At 37.8% G+C, this 20123-nt stretch overlaps 6 non-coding genes and 4 pseudogenes across 6 annotated transcripts; 9 read left to right on the top strand and 1 right to left on the bottom strand.

Moving 5' to 3' along the window:
* Positions 1-20123, top strand: part of LOC113340627 — a 68402-nt pseudogene that overhangs the window by 709 nt on the left and 47570 nt on the right.
* Positions 234-324, top strand: LOC113340693. The gene has a single exon (XR_003355612.1). It is a non-coding gene; the product is annotated as a small nucleolar RNA Z101 (small nucleolar RNA).
* LOC113340704 lies at positions 387-471 on the top strand. The gene has a single exon (XR_003355621.1). It is a non-coding gene; the product is annotated as a small nucleolar RNA Z102/R77 (small nucleolar RNA).
* Positions 939-1022, top strand: LOC113340694 (annotated as a pseudogene).
* On the top strand, positions 1107-1198 carry LOC113340705 (annotated as a pseudogene).
* LOC113340690 lies at positions 1290-1380 on the top strand. Its single transcript, XR_003355609.1, has one exon. It is a non-coding gene; the product is annotated as a small nucleolar RNA Z101 (small nucleolar RNA).
* On the top strand, positions 1457-1541 carry LOC113340703. The gene has a single exon (XR_003355620.1). It is a non-coding gene; the product is annotated as a small nucleolar RNA Z102/R77 (small nucleolar RNA).
* On the top strand, positions 2716-2799 carry LOC113340698. Its single transcript, XR_003355616.1, has one exon. It is a non-coding gene; the product is annotated as a small nucleolar RNA Z102/R77 (small nucleolar RNA).
* On the top strand, positions 2989-3068 carry LOC113340706 (annotated as a pseudogene).
* TRNAM-CAU lies at positions 3835-3906 on the bottom strand. The gene has a single exon. It is a non-coding gene; the product is annotated as a tRNA-Met (tRNA).

The raw sequence follows: 20123 nt of genomic DNA, 5'->3' as shown, positions 1-20123 counted from the left end.
AATCTTAGAGAATTTCGTGCAAAGTCAATTAAGTACAAGGACAGGTACATGATTTCTTCTAGTCAGGCTGTTAACGGGTACATCAACTCAGCTGTTGGACATGTCATCTTAGACAGGTCAGTATGTACACCTAAGTTGCTGTTTACTCTTACTTTCTTAGTACATTAAGAATCCTGCGCTAGTAAAGGTTGAATACTGAATAGTAATCATGGTTTGATTTAACTGTTGAGTGTCAAGGGCATATGTGGAAACTTCATTTGTAAATGGGTGATATGCGTCTGAATATTCATTCATGTTTAACACCTTGGAGAACAGATACCCCGAATAGATCTCTTCTCTGTTTTTTTGTTATTGTTTTGTTTTCTTTTGGTTGTATGTATTGGAGAGAATGAGGTGATGATTAGGTTATTTCCCTATTGGTTTGATCGTCGAAATGATGGCGTAAGTGTATTAGCTCTAGGACAACCACTTTATGGATAGAGCAGGATACTTCCTCAGTTCCTCTATGTTGTCTGGGCTGTCACAAAAGCTCATTGTATATCGCTAATGGTATTTTTATGCTCAGGGCCTGCTATGCTGTTTTGACTTCGTCATGGAAAGTGGTGCCAAGGGTTGCAAGGTATAATCTACTGCTATTGTTGCATATATACCAGATTTTTCCCCTCTGGTCTCTTTGATATGATATTAACTTCAAGTTTGTAATGGTTAAACAGGTTTTTATGAGAGCTTAGTGCAGCTCGTGCAAAGTCAATGAAGTTGAAGGATGGGAACATGATTTCTTTTGGTCAGCCTGTTAATGAGTACATTGGCTCAGCTGTTAGACACGTCCTTCTTAGACAGGTCAGTTTGTACACCCAACTTGTTATTTAGTTTTATGTTCTTAACTCTTTAAGAATCCTGCGGCTAGTATATTTTGAGGTTTGTTAAACTGTTGCGTTCAAGGGCGTACGAGGAAATTGTAAATGGGTAGTTTGTGTCTGAATATTCATTGATGTTAACACCTTTGAGTTCTGAAGCCCTGAATAAATCTCTTCTCTGTTTTTTTGTTATTGTCTTCCTTTATTGTGATCCGCTTTTTTTTTTTGGTTGTATGTATTTATTGGAGAGAATGAGGTGACTATTAGGTTATTTCCCTATTGGTTTGATCGTTGAAATGATGGCATAAATGTATTAGCTCTAGGCTTCTAGCTGATCATTCTCTCCATACTTTCTTTACTTTTTAATTTTAATGTTGTCTTTCATTTGAACGAAACATTTAATCTGTTCTGTGTTTTCTTACTGTTGAGTTTCAAGGGGAAATGAGGAAATGTTATTTCTAAATGGGTAATTTGCGTCTGAGTATTTCATTGATGTTAACACCTTGGAGATCTGTTGCCCAGAATCTCTTCATTGTTTATTCGTTGTTGTCTTATCTCAGTTTTGTTAGTTCTTTTTCAGTTATTAGTTTGATAGTGGAGAGTGAGGTGAGGACTAGGTAATCTCCCTATTGGTTTGATCTGCGGAATGATGGCAAAAAATATATTAGCTCTAACTGATCATTCTCTCCCTTCTTACTAGTAAAACGCCTAATTTTCAGTTTACTTCTTTTTTTATCTGCAAGTTATAATTCCTTTGTTATGGTTATGCACGCAATTTTAAGTTCGGATAGAGCTGGATGCTTCATGTATGTTATGCTTCCTACAATTAAAGCACAGTTGCACTTCTCTACACATGAATGTTGTATGTCATCTATAGAGCAAATGGGTAAGTTTGGCACCAACTTTGTGTTGGAAGATGACCAAATGAGTTATGCTTTTCCAAGATAATTTCATGTTTGTAAGCTTGGGTAGCCTCATGCCCTCCTATATCTGCTTACATTTTTTTGTTTCTTTTTCATCTATTGGAGTAGTCTGCAACCATTTGTATACTGATTACAAAACTTTCATCTATATCTGCTTACATGCTTTGGAGTTCGTTAGGCTCCTTAACTGCAAAACTTGCATTGCTTCGGAGGTTTCTGATTTATGAGTAATTCTATGTATAATGCAAGACTTGCATTGTTGGATGTTTTGTCAAACTGAGTTGTTCAATCTATATTTTGGGAGTTGTATGCTAGCTGTTTGTTTGGGCTTTATTGATGATGTGCTGTCTGAGTTGCTACTGCTTTTTATATATTTGTACTGAGATGTCTGATTTGTGAATCATAAAAGCTCATTGAGTAATTATATACCGCTAATGGAATCTATATGAATAGGAGCTGCTATGGTGTTTTGTGTTCGTCATGGAAAGTGGTGCCAAAGGTTGAGAGGTATGATCTACTGCTATTGTTGCATATATACCATATTTTTCCCTCTGGTCTGTTTGATATGATATTAACTTCAAGTTTGTAATGGTTAAACAGGTTATTGTGACAGCAGCTAGTGCAGAGTCAGTGAAGTTCAAGGATGGATACATTTCATCTGTTCTGGTTGTTAACATTGATTCAGCAGTTAAACACGTCCCTTCTTAGACAGGTCAGTTTGTACACCTTAGTTGTTATTTAATCTTTACTTTTTGAACTCTTTTAAGAATCGTGCGCTAATATATTTTGAAAAGTAACCTTGGTTTGTTTTAACTTTCGAGTGTCAAGGGAGAAATTTCATTTGTAAATGGGTAGTTTGCGTCTGAATATTCATTGATGTTAGATGATGATTAGGTTGTTTTGATCTGTTATCTTTTGGTTGTATGTATTGGAGAGAATGAGGTGATGATTAGGTTATTTCCCTATTGGTTTGATCATCGAAATGATGACAGATTTGTATTAGCTCTAGCTGGTCATTCTCTCCTTGTTTTCTTTACCTTTTAATGTTATCTTTCATTTAAAGGAAACATTCAGTTTGTTCCGTGTTTCTTACAGTTGAGGAACTTTTAGTTGTAAATGGGTAATTTGCATCTGAATATTTCATTGCATCTCTTCTTTGTTTATTTGTTTTATCTCAGTTTTGTTAGTGTCTTTCATACTGAAGAATATGAGGTGATGATTAGGTAATTTTCCTATTGGTTTGATTGCTGGAATGACAGCATAATTGAGTTATATTTCTTTTGATTCTGGGCATTCCTTTCATCTCCTAATTTAAAGTTTATCCGTCAGTTGCTGAGCAGGGTGTTCTTGGTATCAATGTGAAAATCATGTTGGATTTGGACCCTCAGGGAACGAATGGTTCAATGACTCATTTTACAGGATGCTGTTACTATCCACCAACCTAAGGATGAAGAGAATTTCATTAGCAGGCCTTGAATGCTGGATCCTACCGAAATTGAAATGCCACCTCAATCAGTTCCCCCTTGAAGGATGGTATTACTAGCTTAATGGATGTTTCTAATTTGCAGTTATTTTTGAGTTCTGTATTTTCTCATCAGAGTATTTTGAATGATAATATTTTACAAATTTATGTGCGTTTCTTTTGTAAGTACTACTTATAGTCTAGTTTTTCAAAATCAGAGAGATACTTTTTTTTTTTTGACTATCACTTGGAGACGGCTTAATTTCCTCCAGAAGGCAGATAAGCAGTTAAAATTTTATGCTGATGCTGATCCCAGTTTTGCAACTATGATTCCGTTAGAACTAGAGAAATAGGTTTTGACTGGTAAAAAATAGTTGCAATGAGTCCCAATTAGAAAATACATCTGCATCTCCTTAGTTGAAGAGAAAGCTATCTTGAATGGGATCACAGGTGCATTTCAGCCAGGGTGTTGGATTCTAGCAGTTGATGATCTTTCTAGATGATGCAACAAACAAATAGAAAAACTTGGTATTTCTTTCAGACCCAAAATGGAAAGTAAAAAACAAAAATAGAAATCACGGAAGCCTTCTCTTATCAGAGCCAGGTTTCGATGCTGGGACCTGTGGGTTATGGGCCCACCACGCTTCCGCTGCGCCACTCTGATTTGTTGAAGGATAACCCACAATTTAACTTATATTCTGAGTTGTCCGAAACCTCAGCAATGATTTTTCATTTTTTAAGTTAACGGTGGGTTTCAGTTTCGGTGGTATGCTTTTCACCGTGTAAGATAATGATTTTTACCGTTTTTCTCGTACCAAAAAATATTCATTAATCTGAAATTAGAGTTTTATCCTGTTCATCTTCTTCGGTAGCTCTTTCTAGTGGGATGCTTTGATCCTATCTCTCACTTTGAAGCATGCATGTCAGCTGCACAGCCATCTTTGTCGTGGAAATTTGATGCTCTAGATGAAGTCACCTAGAAACACAGTGCATTTAAAGAACCGGCTGCTGTAAAATTCATCACTCGATTCAACTCTATCGAAAGTGCTGAATATATAGACCATATAGACTAGAGTACTTTGAGACACCAATGGGGGTTACTTAGTGGACCAAATTTGAAAATTGGAACTCGTAGAACACGACTTTGACTTGCAATACCAGGTTGTCCACCACGTCTTTCTCTCTCTACGCGCTTTGTGTGTACCTGAAGTTCACTCTCTGTGCCCTACCTGCAGGCTCCTTAAAGCCGCCCAACCATCACTTCAACAATCATACACCAAAGTTTCCTTCTGGATATTCATTGAAACTTACCTTACAATGGGTCGTTTATCAAATCCAGTAACAATTATCTTCTTAATAGCCTCGCGTTTTTAGGGGCCACTCGAAAGGATTTAGGGGCCAACAATAAAACAAAAAAGGTCATCCAAAGGAAAAATGTAGCCAGCCCTTATCTCGCGTAATTCGTAATGGCAAAATTACCCTTATATATTCGGAGGATATGATAACATTTTTATCCCCCGATTGCAATCGGAAGCCAAAATATTACCTAGATTTCCGATTGTAGTCGGTGCAGTATTAGAATGATTTCTGTTTCATTTTTTCCATTTCTTTTTCATTTTTGAGTTGTTAGAGTTATAGAGAAGAAGGTGAAGGAAAAAATGGAAAACCCATTTTATCACTACAAAAATGGATGGATATGAAGAAGAAGGTTAGAATCATGACGAAGATGATTTGGGGTATATGTTGAATGATCCAAACTTTTGTGGAGAGGAAAACCTATACGACCCTTTCATGGAAGAAAATGGAGAATCGCCTGATATTGAAGCTAACGATGCATGTAAAACACATGTATTGTGTGAAGAAACTCAAATACTCGATTTGCATGCATTTGTGTGCTTTTGTAAACAAGAAAAACCGATTATTGCATGAATTGAATGCCATGAATTAACCAGATTCGGTAGATAATTTCTCGAATAAACTTACGAATATAACACACAGAGTACCAAATATGTATATTCGGTAGTTACAATATAGTAGTTTACTGCCGAATATGAGAAAAAATCCTAAACTAGTTTTCCAAAAAAATCTACATTCGGTAGTTATGTAGAGTTATTTACCCCCGAATGGCCCCAAAAACGAATTCCTCAAAAAAATTCAAAACTCAGTATTCTTATCTTTTACAATCGGTAATAGTTTAACATTATTTGACTACCGAATATAACAGCGGCCTCAAAATAAAATTTCCGAAAACTTGAAAATCGGATGTTTATCGATTAAAGTTATCTCCCGGTTATTTATATTCGGCTGTTTTACTATATATTTTAGCTTCCGATTATATCATCTTTTGCACTCAGTAAACTGTGTACATTCATTTGCATAAATCGGGTGTTTTGGGTAACCGATAGGATTCCGAATATAGTATATTCGGCAGTTTGACTTATTTAATAACCTCCGATTATTGTATAATAATTTGTTGCTTTCATATGCAGGTCGTTGAAGAGTTTGTTATGATTTCTATTTGAGGCCCGACACTTCCCTATACTATGCAAACGATTTGGTATACTCATTACTACTTTTTTTTTCAAAATTTATATGTTAAATGGTTATGCTTATTAGATTTGTTTTGTTTTATGCACGTTTAGACATTTGGAAGTAAGAAGGAGGCAAAGGAATGGATTATGAACAAGGCAAAAGATAACATGTGCGTGGTAGTTCAAAATAATCATGTTAGTGACACTCGATTTGAAATGATTTGTGAGCGAGGTGGGAAGCGAAAGAGTCACGAGGGAAAGAATAGTAAGTACGTACGGAAGACGATTCTATATGAAATACCGAAGCAATACCAAGAAGATAGGATGCCCATTTAAGATTGTCTTCTATAAGCCCGATGGTATTAAAGGTAAAGAGTATAAAATGTATAAAGTTGATAACGGTTGTCACAACCATGGGAAATTATTACTATAAAAGAGGACAAAGGTACTCTTTGTTGCCCTAGAGATCTTAATGGAAGACCAAATCGATCCACATATACAATATACAAAGAGAATTTGGAACAACTCCCTCCACTTATCATTCCATTTGTTTTGTCGACCGACGAGGTTGATGGGGATGGAAATTGTGGGTTTCACGTTGCTACGGAACAAATGGGTTACTTTAGAGAGACGGATATCGAAGATGTCACCCAATGCCAATATTTAAGAAATAAGATGGCGGTACAACTAGTGAAGGACAAGGGTTTTTATATGGAGATGATGAGGCGAGGAGATAGATACGACAAAGAAAAAGAGTTCAAAGACTTAGTTGCGCGTGTGAAGTGCCGAAAGGGATTGAAGACAATCGGATCCAAGTATTGGATGACAATGCCTAAATTTGGGTATCTCCTAGCGGACGTTTTAAATTGCGTGGTACATTTCTTTGTTCCTCCTATATATGGACTTAGCATGACATTTGCACCCACAAGAACGGCTTGCGACGAGTCGGTTAAAGATAGAAGAATCGTAATGGCATTTGTGAATGAAATGCATTTTATCGGTTTAAGAGTAAAGAAAGATTGTCCGTTACCTCCGTTGAGTAAGTGGCACGATTATTTCCCGATGAACCATTGCAAGGATTGGGTGAAACAATATGAGTCTAACATGGTTGATTGGGATCGCGTTATGGATAACAACTTTCCCGCTGAGTTACTCGAATTGATCCCCTCGGATGATGACGATGTTTGATCAATTTTATTTTGAACATGTAATTTGTACAAGTTTTTTGGAAACTTTTTTGTGAAGATGTATGATTTAATCGGTCGCAAAAAATACAATGTTGTCTCCCGAATGTAGGAATCGGGCTCTTTGATACACGTTTTGATTCCGAATATTATAATCAGTTGGTAATGATACACATTTTGGTCCTTTTTTGTATTTCTTCTTCCATTGCTGCAATTGATGCAGTTGTTCGCTTGCATCTTCGAAGTATGTTGTCGATTGATGATGCCCTTGCCATTGAAAAGGTTTTTCATTCTGATTTTTTACTCAATAATAACTGAGAGGGGTTACCTCCTTACATAGATTAGAGTTCCAACGACTCTAATTTTTGAAAATATGGTCGTTGAGGTTTCTGAAAATATGGCCGTTGAGGTTTCGTATCAATGATGCACTACATTCGGTTGCTAACGATACACGTATTCCCTCCGAATAAGATATTCGGTAGCGAACTTAAATTTTTATCTACCGATTAGGTTGGTATTTCTAAACACGAGTATATTATTCGGAGGATAATTATTTTTTGTAAAGTCCCAAATGTACGATGGCCCAAAAATCAGAATTTGGGAAAAACTGATACTTTTCAAATTTTTAACTTGCAATAATCGGAAGTCAACTCAGTTACCCAAACTTCCGAATATGGGTTGTCTAACCTTATATATTGGCCCTTGGAACCACCTAGAGCCATGGCATGGTTTGTTTTGAACTTGTAATATTCGGAGGATAATTTTTTTTTTGTAAATTCCCGAATGTACGATGGCCCAAAAATCAGAATTTGGGAAAAACTGATACTTTTCAAATTTAGAACTTGCAATAATCGGAAGTCAACTCAGTTACCCAAACTTCCGAATATGGGTTGTCTAACCTTCTATATTGGCCCTTGGAACCACCTAGAGCCATGGCATGGTTTGTTTTGAACTTGTAATATTCGGAGGATAATTTTTTTTTGTAAAGTCCCGAATGTACGATGGCCCAAAAATCAGAATTTGGGAAAAACTGATACTTTTCAAATTTTGAACTTGCAATAATCGGAAGTCAACTCAGTTACCCAAACTTCCGAATATGGGTTGTCTAACCTTCTATATTGGCCCTTGGAACCACCTAGAGCCATGGCATGGTTTGTTTTGAACTTGTAATATTCGGAGGATAATTTTTTTTTGTAAAGTCCCGAATGTACGATGGCCCAAAAATCAGAATTTGGGAAAAACTGATACTTTTCAAATTTTGAACTTGCAATAATCGGAAGTCAACTTAGTTACCCAAACTTCCGAATGTACAACACAAATCATTGTCATTTATATGCTCTTCTTTACTTTACGACCGTGACTACCTCCCAGTCCTGCACGACCACGGGTTTGAGCACCTTCAGTTGGAGCACCTTCAGCGCTCGATGAAGCTCGAGTTCTTTTACCCGTCTTTGATACTGCCACCTTGGGAGGATGCCTCTTCGTGACTTCTCCCCAAACTGGGCAGCATAATCTTCGTTATCCATATTATCAACTAGGTCTCTAGCCTCTTTGATCTTCTCAGCTGGCATGGGATCTCCACTCTTCAGGCATGCAATTAACATTTTGGAAACACGCTTGAACCTATTCACCTGTTTTTTATACGTAATGACATAACATCAAACAGTAATTACCTAAGATTTATAGGAATAATATAAAATGAACAAAAATATAAGAACACGCACCAGTCTATCATAACCAGCTGGTTTGTCTTTGATGATACAATTATAACTTGAACCCGCCGCAGTAGTGTTGGATTTGATTTCACGGATAACCAAGGATGTAATACGTTTTTATACCAACTCATATAGTCTGGAGAATTCTCATCACCTCGGGTGGTTCGTCTACCAGTGTCGATAATGAAGCATTCCTCTTATCCCAGTTATCAAGAACAGTAGGTGGGCCTGTGTGAACAATCGTGAGATTTTCACCACTAGAAGAGCACAACTCCAACTCCAATTTGTAGTAATCCCCCATTTTATCCACAGTATGATGTTGTATATACCCGTGTTGTCGCATCACCCTAGAGGGGTTATACATCACATATCCGGTGGGGTGCCACAATGGTCCAAAATAAAGGGACAAGTCCGACCGAACATTTATATGCCCACTGGCTCGATCTTCCTTGTATGGATCAAAGCATACGTCCGAGGCCTTCAATTGGTCCAAAATCTCCCTCATGCGAATCAACTGCTTCTCTTTTGTCCTAGAACGGTTGTCTTCAAATATATACTTTGTTCCTCTATGAGTACCTTTGCACAACCCCGGGTTCTCTCTGGCCAACTTCAGGATAGGGAAGTAGTCATAGATCCATGCCTATATACATAAGAAACCAAGTTTTAGTAAATAGATTGTGTATATTCGGTAGTAATTTCCAAACATTATTTCCGATTATATATAATCGAAAATAAAACTAAGTACCTATCCACTGAATATCCAACATTCAGAAATAGATATGGATCATTTCCTAACGAATATGCGTCATTTGGAGTCCAGTAACCTATAGTTTTTCTGGCCTGTATATTCGGTAGTAATATCAAAAGAATATTTCCGATTATATATAATCAGAAAACAAAATAAGTACCTAGCCACCGAATAACCAACATTCGGAAAAAGAGATGGATCATTTCCTACCGAATATGCGTCATTTGGAGTTCAGTAACCTATAATTTTTCTGGCCTGTATATTCGGTTCTAATATCAAAAGAATATTTCCGATTATATATAATCGGAAAACAAAATAAGTACCTAGCCACCGAATAACCAACATTCGGAAAAAGAGATGGATCATTTTCTGCCGAATATGCGTCATTTGGAGTTATGAATACGCATCGTATGTATTGTCTACCGAATAACTATAGAGTGAGTTATAGAGTTAAAGAAAAAACCTGCAATAGAGCCACGTTCCCGGCAACTTGGCAGGTTCCTAACCTCGAAGCCTTTCTCAACTCTTACATCAAGAATGCTAGGCATGCCGTGCCCCAAGAATAGTCACCGACTTCATGGAGAGGATCCAAAAGTTGTATAATGTTGGCGTCGATCCGGTTGCCAGAAGTATTGGGGAATATGACACATCCCAATTAGAGCTGGCAAACGGGCGGGCCGGGGCTGGCTTGTGACCAACCCGCGGGTTACGGGTTTACACGGGCCAAAGCTTGCGGGTTGATATTCTTCACGGGTGGTCATTTCTCCAACCCGCACCCGTAACGGGTAAAGCTTGCGGGCTCACGGGCTAGCTGGTTTCTGTTGAGTCAACTTGCCAGAATGGAGTTTCCTATGATTTTTGGGATATTTCCGCCCACATTCAGGCCATCTAAAACTCCTTCCCTGCAACCTAACGTTCATTTTGATTCAATTCAACCAACAGATTCAACCGTCACTCCAATGAAACCTTAACATCAAAATATAATAACTCAAAATTGCAAAACTAAACAATAATTTGATACTAATTTTTCATTTAAAGGAACACAGTGTGCAGCCACAGCACCACCGCCAGCAATATCAAAAGTCATCTGCCAATCTACTGCAACAACAGCTGCTACATTCACCACTAACACACATAAAGCACCATCATCTCACTCACATGCATCTTGAATCACCAACACAAAATCAATTGAAACACAACAGCTGCTACATTCTCCACTAACACACATAAAGCACCATCATCTCACTCACATGCATCTTGAATCACCAACACAAAATCAATTGAAACAGTGCCATAACCAGTCACGACAACATCAATTTCCTTCAAATTCAAATCTTTGTTGTTAACTTCAGTATCCATCTCAACCCAACTTTTCAAACACCAAGAGCAACCACCATTTTCTCAGCCTCGAGATCCCCTGTCTTTTTTGCCTGAAATTGACATCGACAACAACCTCAAATCCCCAAATCCGTTTCTATTAATCCCATCTGATTTTCCAGCCAAACTTCGAATCAATTCGAGACCCATTCTTCAACAGACTCTAACAAATCCATCCACATCTGATCTCATATTCTTACAAAATCACCAGTACCCGTCTAAACATCCACACAATCACCGTTAACCAATTCAAATCAATCCCCCATCTCTTGTTCTTGCTTCAATTCATCATTGTTTTCGTTTCAAACTCAGAACTCCATCGAAAATCAAGAGAAAAGGAGTTTTGTGAAGCGGCGGTGGTGGTGGTGGATCGACGGTGAAGCATCTGTCTGTAAATATGTATGACTGATTTGTGTTTTGTGAGAACTGAGGAGGACTGAGGACTGAGGAGGGTGTCGCAGCCGCAGCCGCAGGAGAAGACGGTGGGGAGAAAAAAGAAAAGAAAGAGGAAGAAGAAATGATCTGTTAGGGTTTTGGTGTTTTTAACTCTTTATCGTAGGGATATGATTAAGTTGACCCGTCCTACATAATCCAACGGTGAAAATTTACTGTACACGGGTTTACCTGCGGGTTTACAGGCCGGGCACGGGTTAACCCGTTTACTAACAAGCCACCATTTCTCTTACCCTAACCCGGCTTGTTTATAACCCAACCAAGCCGGGTTAGGGTTTTCACAGGCCGGGTACGGGTTTATCCGCGGGTTTCGGCTTGTTTGCCATCTCTAATCCTAATACACAAAGGATATATGCGGTGGCAGCGTGGTTCACTTGCTCATCAGTTAACGTTCCATTCTTTTCCTTCTCCAAGGTGCCTCGGAACATATTCATCAAAGATGTAATGTTGATCTGTCTTGTTCTGTAACTTGCATGCCTCCTAAACTCTGCTGTTGTTGTCTCTTCATCCCAACCTAAGCACTTTTTAGTTAGAGCATAAAGTTGTCCCCAACTTAACTGCTTTGTGTAGTTAAACTTCACAGCTGTGCCTTGGTCGGGAAGGTTAAGAATCTGCACAACATCATCCTGGGTAATCGTCATCTCCCCAAACGGCATATGGAAAGTATCGGTCTCAGGATACATTCTCTCCACGAACGCCGATATGTCCACACGATCATGTTCCAACAATGAATTCTCGGTGGAATTAGCTAACCCCGAGTTGGCAACAATTGACTTGAACCTTTCACATTCACCGGATAAAGGCCACGCAAGCATTTTTGTTGGTGCGGCGGTAGGTTTGAGTAGACGGACCGCATCTTGATGATCCTATTAAAGTACATAAAAAAATCCTTAATACAAATATTACAATATAACACATAGACAATACATTAATAAAAAATAGTAATTTTATTACCTAGGTTTCGTATATTTCTCTGGCCCATGAGTCTTTGTATCCAAATAACAATTTTCCTCCATCCGCCGGTAGCCCAAGGATTGTGCCTGCTGGAATACCCTTCTTCTTCAAGTGCTGAGGGACAAGATGTGATGCTTTCTTAACAATATCCTTCTTTACACCATCTGTTCCTTTTTTGGCTTTTTGGGTACCACTTGGTTGTCCTTCTTCTTCTACTCTTGGCACTGGATCAACTGGTTCAGCACTTGGTTCTGCACTTTGTTGAGCGGCTTGTTCAACACTTGGTTGCACCCCTTGTTCATTGCCTTGTTGTTCTACACTTTGTTCAGCACTTGGTTGCACTCCTTGTTGACTGCTTTGTTCTTGTAAGCTTTGTTGAGCACTTGAATTATCTTTGGCACTCCTTTCCCTCCTAGCACTAGCTGTCACTTTCTTCATCCTTTCTCGACTTTGTCTAAACAACAAAGAAAGGAACAATATTTACAAACTATACAATCGGAAGACAAAGTATGGAAATATAACCCGAATGTACACATTCGGACGTAAGAAGACACATACTGTTCCCGAATACAAAACAATCGAAAGCGAACTAAACATATTTACAACCGAATATGCATCAAATGGAGTTCAGAAGCTCTAAATTTTTCATCCTACACAATCGGAAGACAAAGTACACAACAATAACCCGAATAAACAAATTCGGAAGTAAGAAGACACATATTTTTTCCCGAATGAAAAACAATCGGAATATTTTTAAACATGTTTACAACCGAATATTCATCAACTGGAGTTCAGAAACTCTAAAATTTTATCCTACACAATCGGAGGTATAAAACATTATATTGTCTTCCGAATAAATACTGGCCCCAAAATGGGATTTTTCCTATATCAGAAATTTTGAGATTTTTTCAATATATATATATATATACGGTAGTGAGTGTACTTCCGAATATTTTGTGTCTACTTAAATATATTCGGGAGCCAAAAAATTCATTAAACTACCGATTATTACCAGTTTGTATCCAGGAAGATATGGCCAACAATATTCGGCCGATAACCATCAAATATTTCTCCCGAATACTGTCGATGTTCTTGAGAAATAAAGAACACGACTACATTCGGAAGTAAATAAGCATGAATATCGCCCGAATCTGGATAAATAACCGAAAACCCTAGAATTTTTTTTTCTCGATTCGTCGAATTAAAGCGAAATAAACCCCAAAAATGATAGATTCTTACCTAATTGGGGCCATTTGAAGTTGACGAAGTGTTTGACTATCGGAATCGCCACCACCGACTACATCGACGGGTACTTCTTCTTCGCGTTCTTCTTCATTTGCAGCAACAATTTCTTTATTTCTTGCTAAAATCCCAATCTTTGGATCGATACCCCGAGCAACGTTTTTGGTTCTAGGTCTGTGGGTTTCATTTCCCTTATCCATTGTTTTATAAACGAATCGACGATGTTTTGATTTTACGATTCGCGGCGATGTTTCGGTTGAACACAAGAACGAGGGGAAGTTTTTTTTTCTTCCACAATCGGAAGATAATATGAAACTGGAAGAAGAAGAGTTGAAATGAGTAGAATTTTTTTTGATTTGGTTTTTATACAGTTTTACCAGAAAGGCATTTATGTAACTTCAATATCATATATGGTACCTCTTAACTAGAGTCTTTGGCTGGATATAAATTGATGGCCCCTAAATCCTCTCGGGTGGCCCCTAAAAACGCGAGGCTTAATAGGCCTAGTGTTTGTAGTATTATTACCTTCAATTGATGCAAGAAAACTTAAGAATAACTTGGATATCCAGAGGAAGGGTGGAATTATTCATTCGTTGGAGGATAGTTTGATCTTAAATGCTTTACCAAAGGGAACTCGAAAACCTTCAACGCCTAGCAAGAAAGGACATTCGGTGATTCTAGACCGAAAGCTCTCTGATAATTATACTCCTGTTCGGGACGACAACAACACCTATCTTCATGGTGTTGCCAAGTCCTGGAGTTGGTCACTAATCAAATTTGGAGTTGTTTTATTTTTTTATACAACAACGAGTGCTAATGTATACTAACAATACAAAACAAAAGATGTTTTTTAGTTAAAATATGAAAGATTGTAAAAAATATGTTTGGAGCTCTTGTGTTAAATCATGACGGCTTAACCATGGGAGATATTGCTAAGGTTCCACCTTGACAACATCTTGTGTTCTGGTTTGTTTTCTAGCTTCAGTTTCCAAAATAGATTTGGCATGGTTACAGATTTTCCGGTAAAGCTACAAAAATTTATGAGAAGAAACCAGAGGAATTTTTCCTACTAAAAAGAAAAACCGGAAAAGAAACATACAGTTCTTCCTCAACAAAGAATGCAGCCCTTACGTTCTGAGGACACAAAATATGCGCCTTAAGTTCTTATTGCCATTAGCTATTATTAGCAGACGTCAGGACCTTGTTTTCAAGTTGGAAAACAAACGGCTCAGTTGGTTAGAGCGTCGTGCTAATAACGCCAAGGTCGCAGACCTGTATGGGCCAAGTAGTATTTTTTTTTTCATTGTTAATTTTTGCCAAACAATTTTTTGAATCACTAAAACTTAATTACAACTGTAGTTTTTTGTTTTTGTTTTGTTTTTTTGTTGAAATCACATTCCGTTTCTATGTGCCTTACGTTCTTAATGATTGAATTACTCTGCCATTAGCTTATTGTTAGTAAAGAGCATCATGTTTAAAAAGCGTAAATTTGAATTCACTATCACTTGGTCACAACTCTGTTAGTCTGGAATGGTATGTTACGTCCATTATAGAGTCATGTTGGGTTTGAAATATGGTCGTGTCGAAGTTTTCACTAATGTGGTGTTGTATTTGATCAGAATGTCCAAATCTTTTCTGCCATGCATAATTTTTGTTTCCTCAGTGACTCTTCAACAAGAACAGAAAGCAACATTGTGAAACCCAAATTTTAAAAAGTTTGTTCTCATACCAAATTAGGCCCATTATATTTACATGGTCACTTCATGGGAAAAAAGTGAACGATGGACATTTCTGAACCAGGGGTGAGCAAAAAGTCCGGAACCGCGGATTTTACCCGTATCTGTCCGTAAAATTATTGGTAAAATCCAATCCACAAGATTTATGGGCCGGACACGGGTGTGATTCTCAAATCCGCACTTTTAGCGGTTTGTTGCGGTTGGATTTTGAAAACCGCGGATTCACCCACACCGTAGGGAAGTAAAGGAATTTAATAGAACTATTAAGGATTAATATTATTTTTTTTATGGGAACATAAAAATTTTATGAACTAGCAAATATAATACTCCCTCCGTTACTTTTTAATAGGCCGGTTTGGTTTTTAGAGAAAATTAAGGAAATTAAGAGAACCAATCATTGAAAGTGGTCCTCATGACACTTATCAATAAAAGAACTGAAGTGAAATGGTCTCCATGACACTTGTCAGCAAAAGAAGTAAAGTGAGATGGTCCACATGACACTTGTCATAAAAAGAAGTTAAGAGAAAAGTGATCCCACAAAACCAAAGTAACATTTAACTTTCCCAATTAAGAAACCAGCATATATTTTTGAAACATTTATTTATGGAAACCAGCCTATTAAAAAGTAACGGAGGGAATACATAAGATTTACAATTTCCGTGTCATCAAAAATGTTAGAAAGAATGCTAGTTTCCTGAATTTTCTGCTGCAATTTGGTCGACATATGCTGAAGGTTTTTGATCTGTGCTTCTTTAGCTATGTAATCAACAGCGAAATTAAACTTCCTTGTGGTAAACTTTACCTGAGCCTGAGGAAGATCTTTCAACATTACCTTGGTGTCCTGCAAAGTGTTTTTTGTTGTCCAAGAAGCATTTGTGCTTGTCAAATCTATATTATCTACTAGCGTCCTACAATCAGAAACTATTGAAACACTTGATAGAATATTTTTTCTTAGCCAAGTAGCTTTTAACAAAGCAATTGATTCCGCATTCTCTCAACCAGGTGAAATATGCATATAGCATATCACATTTAGATCTATGAAATAATTTATACCCAATAAACCAAAATGTCAAGATGAAAGCAGCAAACCTGAGCTAAATTGATGATGAGTTGGCGAAATCTGGGGTGTTTTCCAGCTTCTAGTTTTAATCTGGTAGCGATAGGTTTACAAGCGGTTTTTAAAACAAGAGTACCAAGCTTAAAGAAAGGGAGGCTCATTTCATTGGAAAATTGGAATTTGATTGGATTAACAATCCACTAACCTTCAAACTCTTCCAATTGGCTCGTCAACTTTAGTTCGAAGTCAATTTTTGTTGAAAAGGAAGAAATGGGCGTAATTTGGGAAGAATATTGAAGGCTGCTTGCTGATTTATTTCCTTCAGTTCTCTCTTTCTTGGTTGGCTGTTCCTCTAGCTTGATCCTAAGAAAGCCATACAAAAAATAGTCAAAAAGTTGACATTAGATTTTTGCATTTTTTTTTCTTTTATGAATCTCGGTGGATCTGCCTACTTGGTTAAGAAGCTTGATCTGCCAGCCTTCGAGTGATGTCGTGGTGATTTCTCTTTTTTTTTTTTTTTTTGCTAGGAGGATGGTGGGATTATGTCCATCCATTCTCGTGTGACATGATGTTTCGAATAATGTTTAACAGCTAAATCTGCATCAGAAGTGTAGTCTCTACTAACATGTTCAAATTTAACAAAATCAAAAGAGTTTGCCAGACTGAGGCAGTCATCTAAAATTGAACTGCAGAACCAACTAGTTTGGTTTTTATTATTGAGAAGATATTCCATCACATTCTTTGCATCATTCCTGACACAAATGCTGACATGATTTTTGTTTTTCAGCCACTTCAGCGCTTCGAACACAACCATACTCTCCGCTTCTTCTAGATTTCTGGCCCTTCCATCAACTAATTTGCACCCTTGGTAGTTTCTTGCAATGTCAGTAACCACAATACCAATACCACTTTGATTAAAATTTTTATCATAAGAGGCATCACAATACACCAACACGCAATTATGGGGGAGATCAGAGTTAGAGGGAGGGGAAGAATCAGTTCTAGTAGGCTGAGGATTTTGGCTAGAATTAGCATTTAAGTAGTTCATGGAATCATAGTAGAGATTGATGGCCATTCTAGAAGTATGAAAATGATTTAGTTGTTGATCTTGGAACACCCTGAGGCACCTGTCTCTCCATAGACACCAAGCAGTGGTGAAAATGGAGCATAGAAAATCTCTACTGAGCCCACTTTCCAACCATTTTTTAATCCATTCTTGGATAGAAATACTAGTACCTGCATCAGATAGAATAATGCTACCATTCGGAACATTAGCCCAGACATCTCTCGAGTAGCTACAGTGAAGGATTAAATGTTCTGCACTTTCCGGTTAGCTAGAGTCACACATACTACAACTAATGTCTTGACTAGGATCATACCTAGAAAGTCTGACTTTAGTTGGCAAGATGCTTTCGAAACATTTCCAAATGAATAATTGGACTTTGGGTATGACAGGGGCGGACCAAATCAGTTTGTAGATAGGGTTACTAGGGACATTAGGGTCGGGGAGTTCACCTGCTAATAACTTATATGTAGACTTAGTAGTAAAAGAACCAGACTTGGTAAATGGCCAAACAATTTTGTCCTCGCCAGATATAGGTAACCGAAGTTGCAGAATTTGTTGACAGTTTTCTCTAGTGAAAAAAGCTTGAACTAAACCAATGGTGGGATTAGGATAAGCATTACGCAGAGGATATTTAGGATTAGGAGTCCAGTTATCAAGAAAAGCATTGGTATTACGACGATTCCTGATTTCAAAGAAACTATGCTGCGCGATAATACTAAGACCTTTACAGATGCTAGTCCATACCCAACTAGTGTTCTTAGGTTTTTATGATGCAATGGGTGACAATCTCTGAAATACTTGAATTTCAGAATTTGCACCCTTAATTCTGAATAAGAGTGGATGAGTCTCCAAGCTGTTTTAGTAAGCACAACCAGATTCATCTTACTCAAATTTCTAAATCCTAAACAACCTTTCATTTTATGTGAACAGATTTTGTCCCAATTAATTAAATAGATGCCACCCTGAGACTTCTTACCCCACCAAAAGTCCCTTTGTGCATTATCCATTTGGTGTACAGTCTCATTGGGAAGGAGAAAGGAATTCATATGGTAAGCTGGAGAAGATTGCAGCACATGTTTTACCATAACTGATCTTCCAGCTTGCGACAAATGCTTACCTTTCCATTTATCAGCACGTTTATTAAAATGGTCAACAAGGTGAGCAAAGGAATCCTTTTTAGATCTCTTGAGAAAAAGGGGAATCCCTAGATATCTATCATCAATTCAACCTTTTTCACATTCATTGATCTAATAAGGGAGACGCACAACTCAGGGTGCACATTTTTACTAAAGAAACAACCAAATTTCTGGAAATTTATAACTTGACCAGAAATCTGGCTAAAAAACCTTTTATGAGAGACATGAGGTTATCAGCTTCATTGTGGTTCTCTTTTGTGAAAAGCAAACAGTCATCTGCAAAAAGAAAATGCGAAACACTTGGAGCATCTTTAGTTACCTTTATTCCATGGATGAGATTATTATGCTCAGCATGTAATAAATATCTAGAAAATGCTTCCATACAAATTATAAATAAATATGGCAAAGCGGGATCTCCTTGCCTGATACCACGAGAGGGTTTAAATGAAGGACAGGGAGATCCTTTGAGAAGAATAGAAATGTTTGTGGTACTGATACAATTAAAAGATTAAGTCACACCAATGATCAGAGTTTATGTAACTACGGGAAACCCAATAGTACATTCAAAAGGAAAGCAACCAAGATCTAAGACATGTTTAATAATATGAACCCCAAAATCTTTATTGATGAATCATACAAAGAAATCAAAGTACAAGTTCTTAAACAAGGAAACCCTAATCTCCTCTAAGAAGAGCTCTCCCACTCAACCAAAATCTCTCTCCCTTCATCTTGCCCGAGGACCTCTACTTATAGGCTAACTAACCTTACTGGAGTACAACTCATTTTACTTCGCCATATTCTCGCGGAGGTGCCCTTTACTTCGCCCGGATTATTTTCTATAAAGTTTTTCCCTTTCTTTCGCTACCCTCACATGGACTTGTCAGGACACCTGTCTCTTTTCTTGCTCCATAATTTATCTACTTCGTGACCTGTCTTTTCAACCAAGTAATATTCCTACTTTGCTTTTCCTGACTTCGTCCTTGGTGACTTTCTGGGTACTCCAATCTGGTCCTTTGAATCTTCGTGTAAGTATCCCTGCCTTTGCTCATATCTTCTCTTTTCTTCGTGTGATTGGTCCTCGGCGAGATAACGCTGACATCTGATTTGACAAGTCTCTGACTGGGATCTTGGAGTGAGATTTTCTACCTTTTTACGTCCGACACATGGCGAACCTGTTTCGTGTACCTACATTTGATCTTTTGTAACACACATTCCCCTAGGAGATTACATCGTGATAAGGTTCTATCTCGCACAAAGATGATACTTCGTCAAATAGCCAATAGTGGCGACTCTGACCTGATTTGAAAAGTCACAGACGAGGATTTTCGGGGTACGGTACATGATCTTTTGACCAGATTTTCGTGTCTTTCCAATGTCCACGTGGCGATCCATATTTTGGTATCCACATTTTGCATTTTCTTATTCTTCTTGATCGTGGGGAAATGAGAATAAGAACCGTCTGAAGTTAGATAACCGCCACTTCTTCCCATCAATGCTCTCCACGTGGTCCCTTTCCTCGTGTAACCGTTAATCACCGGTTCGTATTCTTCGATCGTGGGTAATTAAGTTTGACCAGTCGTCTCTATAAATATCTATTTCTCTGACCTCTACTTTCTCCTCTTCCCTTCTATACCTTCTGTAATCTCTGGTTTTGTTTTGCTTTCCTCCAATGGCTCCCAAGA

This window comes from Papaver somniferum, unplaced genomic scaffold, assembly GCF_003573695.1.
Source record: "Papaver somniferum cultivar HN1 unplaced genomic scaffold, ASM357369v1 unplaced-scaffold_22, whole genome shotgun sequence".
In the NCBI taxonomy this organism is placed as follows: Eukaryota; Viridiplantae; Streptophyta; class Magnoliopsida; order Ranunculales; family Papaveraceae; genus Papaver; species Papaver somniferum.
This window is presented reverse-complemented; position numbering and strand designations above follow the sequence as displayed.